This window comes from Paralichthys olivaceus, chromosome 5, assembly GCF_024713975.1.
Source record: "Paralichthys olivaceus isolate ysfri-2021 chromosome 5, ASM2471397v2, whole genome shotgun sequence".
Classification (NCBI taxonomy): Eukaryota; Metazoa; Chordata; class Actinopteri; order Pleuronectiformes; family Paralichthyidae; genus Paralichthys; species Paralichthys olivaceus.
The window spans coordinates 22756733-22761732 of record NC_091097.1 but is presented as its reverse complement, the minus strand read 5'-3'; the positions used below and the strand labels follow the sequence as shown (position 1 = coordinate 22761732).

At 42.4% G+C, this 5000-nt stretch overlaps 9 non-coding genes across 9 annotated transcripts in view; all 9 read right to left on the bottom strand.

Annotated features, from left to right (window-relative positions):
* Nucleotides 1–38: 38 nt before the first annotated feature.
* LOC138408405 (5S ribosomal RNA) lies at nucleotides 39–157 on the bottom strand. Its single transcript, XR_011241724.1, has one exon. It is a non-coding gene; the product is annotated as a 5S ribosomal RNA (ribosomal RNA).
* A 484-nt stretch (nucleotides 158–641) lies between these two features.
* On the bottom strand, nucleotides 642–760 carry LOC138408256 (5S ribosomal RNA). The gene has a single exon (XR_011241575.1). It is a non-coding gene; the product is annotated as a 5S ribosomal RNA (ribosomal RNA).
* A 483-nt stretch (nucleotides 761–1243) lies between these two features.
* Nucleotides 1244–1362, bottom strand: LOC138408245 (5S ribosomal RNA). The gene has a single exon (XR_011241564.1). It is a non-coding gene; the product is annotated as a 5S ribosomal RNA (ribosomal RNA).
* Nucleotides 1363–1853: 491 nt separating this feature from the next.
* On the bottom strand, nucleotides 1854–1972 carry LOC138408819 (5S ribosomal RNA). Its single transcript, XR_011242139.1, has one exon. It is a non-coding gene; the product is annotated as a 5S ribosomal RNA (ribosomal RNA).
* Nucleotides 1973–2455: 483 nt separating this feature from the next.
* Nucleotides 2456–2574, bottom strand: LOC138408234 (5S ribosomal RNA). Its single transcript, XR_011241553.1, has one exon. It is a non-coding gene; the product is annotated as a 5S ribosomal RNA (ribosomal RNA).
* Nucleotides 2575–3070: 496 nt separating this feature from the next.
* LOC138410101 (5S ribosomal RNA) lies at nucleotides 3071–3189 on the bottom strand. The gene has a single exon (XR_011242897.1). It is a non-coding gene; the product is annotated as a 5S ribosomal RNA (ribosomal RNA).
* Nucleotides 3190–3685: 496 nt separating this feature from the next.
* Nucleotides 3686–3804, bottom strand: LOC138410100 (5S ribosomal RNA). Its single transcript, XR_011242896.1, has one exon. It is a non-coding gene; the product is annotated as a 5S ribosomal RNA (ribosomal RNA).
* Nucleotides 3805–4300: 496 nt separating this feature from the next.
* Nucleotides 4301–4419, bottom strand: LOC138409551 (5S ribosomal RNA). The gene has a single exon (XR_011242720.1). It is a non-coding gene; the product is annotated as a 5S ribosomal RNA (ribosomal RNA).
* A 496-nt stretch (nucleotides 4420–4915) lies between these two features.
* LOC138410099 (5S ribosomal RNA) overlaps nucleotides 4916–5000 on the bottom strand; it is a 119-nt gene continuing 34 nt past the window's right edge. Inside the window, exon 1 of the ribosomal RNA XR_011242895.1 lies at nucleotides 4916–5000. This exon is cut by the window's right edge and continues 34 nt beyond it. This is a non-coding gene — a ribosomal RNA (5S ribosomal RNA).

The window sequence follows — 5000 nt, the reverse complement described above, 5'->3', positions numbered from 1 at the left end:
CAGCAGCAACAGCGCCCTCTGCAAAGAAAAGTCTAAAAAGCTTACAGCACCTGGTATTCCCAGGCGGTCTCCCATACAAGTACTAACCAGGCCCGACCCTGCTTAGCTTCCGAGATCAGACGAGATCGGGCGTGTTCAGGGTGGTATGGCCGTAAGCAATTAACTCCACCCACAATACCTCCTTTATACATGTGAATCATCACCATCATCAATGGTTCTTCTGTTGCTTTGCAACCATAGAATCTTGAGGTGTGGGTGGGCGGGGGGGGTCAATTGTTCCAAAATCAATCTCAAGGTGCAATATTGTCAAATCGTTGCAAGAAAAAAATCATTACAATTTTCAAAAATGACCTTCAGCAATATTGTCAGTGTTTCATATCCAGTTGTTTCCCTGATGCAAAGTAAACTCCCTGCTCTTTCATCGCTCTCTCCAAATAAGACAATTTGAAAATGATATGTTAATAAAACATGAATAAAGTAGTGTTAGGATTAGAAACAAATCTGATGAATGCTCACTCTCACCAATGATGTGAGGGTTCCATATTCTTTTTTCCTTTGATGAACAGTCTTTCCTGCTCTTTCCAAGAGGTGTCTCCTCTGAAGCAGCAGCAACAGCGCCCTCTGCAAAGAAAAGTCTAAAAAGCTTACAGCACCTGGTATTCCCAGGCGGTCTCCCATCCAAGTACTAACCAGGCCCGACCCTGCTTAGCTTCCGAGATCGGACGAGATCGGGCGTGTTCAGGGTGGTATGGCCGTAAGCGATTAATTCCACCCACAATACCTCCTTTATACATGTGAATCATCACCATCATCAATGGTTCTTCTGTTGCTTTGCAACCATAGAATCTTGAGGTGTGGGTGGGCGGGGGGGTCAATTGTTCCAAAATCAATCTCAAGGTGCAATATTGTCATATCGTTGCAAGAAAAAAATCATTACAATTTTCAAAAATGACCTTCAGCAATATTGTCAGTGTTTCATATCCAGTTGTTTCCTTGATGCAGAGTAAACTCACTGCTCTTTCATCGCTCTCTCCAAATAAGACAATTTGAAAATGATATGTTAATAAAACATGAATAAAGTAGTGTTTTGATTAGAAACAAATCTGATGAATGCTCACTCTCACCAATGATGTGAGGGTTCCATATTCTTTTTTCCTTTGATGAACAGTCTTTCCTGCTCTTTCCAAGAGGTGTCTCCTCTGAAGCAGCAGCAACAGCGCCCTCTGCAAAGAAAAGTCTAAAAAGCTTACAGCACCTGGTATTCCCAGGCGGTCTCCCATCCAAGTACTAACCAGGCCCGACCCTGCTTAGCTTCCGAGATCGGACGAGATCGGGCGTGTTCAGGGTGGTATGGCCGTAAGCTATTAACTCCACCCACAATACCTCCTTTATACATGTGAATCATCACCATCATCAATGGTTCTTCTGTTGCTTTGCAACCATAGAATCTTGAGGTGTGGGTGGGCGGGGGGGTTCAATTGTTCCAAAATCAATCTCAAGGTGCAATATTGTCATATCGTTGCAAGAAAAAAATCATTACAATTTTCAAAAATGACCTTCAGCAATATTGTCAGTGTTTCATATCCAGTTGTTTCCTTGATGCAGAGTAAACTCCCTGCTCTTTCATCGCTCTCTCCAAATAAGACAATTTGAAAATGATATGTTAATAAAACATGAATAAAGTAGTGTTTTGATTAGAAACAAATCTGATGAATGCTCACTCTCACCTTTCAGTGATGATGTGAGGGTTCCATATTCTTTTTTCCTTTGATGAACAGTCTTTCCTGCTCTTTCCAAGAGGTGTCTCCTCTGAAGCAGCAGCAACAGCGCCCTCTGCAAAGAAAAGTCTCAAAAGCTTACAGCACCTGGTATTCCCAGGCGGTCTCCCATCCAAGTACTAACCAGGCCCAACCCTGCTTAGCTTCCGAGATCGGACGAGATCGGGCGTGTTCAGGGTGGTATGGCCGTAAGCGATTAACTCCACCCACAATACCTCCTTTATACATGTGAATCATCACCATCATCAATGGTTCTTCTGTTGCTTTGCAACCATAGAATCTTGAGGTGTGGGTGGGCGGGGGGGTCAATTGTTCCAAAATCAATCTCAAGGTGCAATATTGTCATATCGTTGCAAGAAAAAAATCATTACAATTTTCAAAAATGACCTTCAGCAATATTGTCAGTGTTTCATATCCAGTTGTTTCCTTGATGCAGAGTAAACTCCCTGCTCTTTCATCGCTCTCTCCAAATAAGACAATTTGAAAATGATATGTTAATAAAACATGAATAAAGTAGTGTTTTGATTAGAAACAAATCTGATGAATGCTCACTCTCACCAATGATGTGAGGGTTCCATATTCTTTTTTCCTTTGATGAACAGTCTTTCCTGCTCTTTCCAAGAGGTGTCTCCTCTGAAGCAGCAGCAACAGCGCCCTCTGCAAAGAAAAGTCTAAAAAGCTTACAGCACCTGGTATTCCCAGGCGGTCTCCCATCCAAGTACTAACCAGGCCCGACCCTGCTTAGCTTCCGAGATCGGACGAGATCGGGCGTGTTCAGGGTGGTATGGCCGTAAGCGATTAATTCCACCCACAATACCTCCTTTATACATGTGAATCATCACCATCATCAATGGTTCTTCTGTTGCTTTGCAACCATAGAATCTTGAGGTGTGGGTGGGTTGGGGGGGTCAATTGTTTCAAAATCAATCTCAAGGTGCAATATTGTCATATCGTTGCAAGAAAAAAATCATTACAATTTTCAAAAATGACCTTCAGCAATATTGTCAGTGTTTCATATCCAGTTGTTTCCTTGATGCAGAGTAAACTCCCTGCTCTTTCATCGCTCTCTCCAAATAAGACAATTTGAAAATGATATGTTAATAAAACATGAATAAAGTAGTGTTTTGATTAGAAACAAATCTGATGAATGCTCACTCTCACCTTTCAGTGATGATGTGAGGGTTCCATATTCTTTTTCCTTTGATGAACAGTCTTTCCTGCTCTTTCCAAGAGGTGTCTCCTCTGAAGCAGAAGCAGCAGCAACAGCGCCCTCTGCAAAGAAAAGTCTAAAAAGCTTACAGCACCTGGTATTCCCAGGCGGTCTCCCATCCAAGTACTAACCAGGCCCGACCCTGCTTAGCTTCCGAGATCAGACGAGATCGGGCGTGTTCAGGGTGGTATGGCCGTAAGCGATTAACTCCACCCACAATACCTCCTTTATACATGTGAATCATCACCATCATCAATGGTTCTTCTGTTGCTTTGCAACCATAGCATCTTGATGTGTGGGTGGGTTGGGGGGGTCAATTGTTCCAAAATCAATCTCAAGGTGAAATTTTGTCATATCGTTGCAAGAAAAAAATCATTACAATTTTCAAAAATGACCTTCAGCAATATTGTCAGTGTTTCATATCCAGTTGTTTCCCTGATGCAGAGTAAACTCCCTGCTCTTTCATCGCTCTCTCCAAATAAGACAATTTGAAAATGATATGTTAATAAAACATGAATAAAGTAGTGTTTTGATTAGAAACAAATCTGATGAATGCTCACTCTCACCTTTCAGTGATGATGTGAGGGTTCCATATTCTTTTTCCTTTGATGAACAGTCTTTCCTGCTCTTTCCAAGAGGTGTCTCCTCTGAAGCAGAAGCAGCAGCAACAGCGCCCTCTGCAAAGAAAAGTCTAAAAAGCTTACAGCACCTGGTATTCCCAGGCGGTCTCCCATCCAAGTACTAACCAGGCCCGACCCTGCTTAGCTTCCGAGATCAGACGAGATCGGGCGTGTTCAGGGTGGTATGGCCGTAAGCGATTAACTCCACCCACAATACCTCCTTTATACATGTGAATCATCACCATCATCAATGGTTCTTCTGTTGCTTTGCAACCATAGCATCTTGATGTGTGGGTGGGTTGGGGGGGTCAATTGTTCCAAAATCAATCTCAAGGTGAAATTTTGTCATATCGTTGCAAGAAAAAAATCATTACAATTTTCAAAAATGACCTTCAGCAATATTGTCAGTGTTTCATATCCAGTTGTTTCCCTGATGCAGAGTAAACTCCCTGCTCTTTCATCGCTCTCTCCAAATAAGACAATTTGAAAATGATATGTTAATAAAACATGAATAAAGTAGTGTTTTGATTAGAAACAAATCTGATGAATGCTCACTCTCACCTTTCAGTGATGATGTGAGGGTTCCATATTCTTTTTCCTTTGATGAACAGTCTTTCCTGCTCTTTCCAAGAGGTTTCTCCTCTGAAGCAGAAGCAGCAGCAACAGCGCCCTCTGCAAAGAAAAGTCTAAAAAGCTTACAGCACCTGGTATTCCCAGGCGGTCTCCCATCCAAGTACTAACCAGGCCCTACCCTGCTTAGCTTCCGAGATCAGACGAGATCGGGCGTGTTCAGGGTGGTATGGCCGTAAGCGATTAACTCCACCCACAATACCTCCTTTATACATGTGAATCATCACCATCATCAATGGTTCTTCTGTTGCTTTGCAACCATAGCATCTTGATGTGTGGGTGGGTTGGGGGGGTCAATTGTTCCAAAATCAATCTCAAGGTGAAATTTTGTCATATCGTTGCAAGAAAAAAATCATTACAATTTTCAAAAATGACCTTCAGCAATATTGTCAGTGTTTCATATCCAGTTGTTTCCCTGATGCAGAGTAAACTCCCTGCTCTTTCATCGCTCTCTCCAAATAAGACAATTTGAAAATGATATGTTAATAAAACATGAATAAAGTAGTGTTTTGATTAGAAACAAATCTGATGAATGCTCACTCTCACCTTTCAGTGATGATGTGAGGGTTCCATATTCTTTTTCCTTTGATGAACAGTCTTTCCTGCTCTTTCCAAGAGGTGTCTCCTCTGAAGCAGAAGCAGCAGCAACAGCGCCCTCTGCAAAGAAAAGTCTAAAAAGCTTACAGCACCTGGTATTCCCAGGCGGTCTCCCATCCAAGTACTAACCAGGCCCGACCCTGCTTAGCTTCCGAGATCAGACGA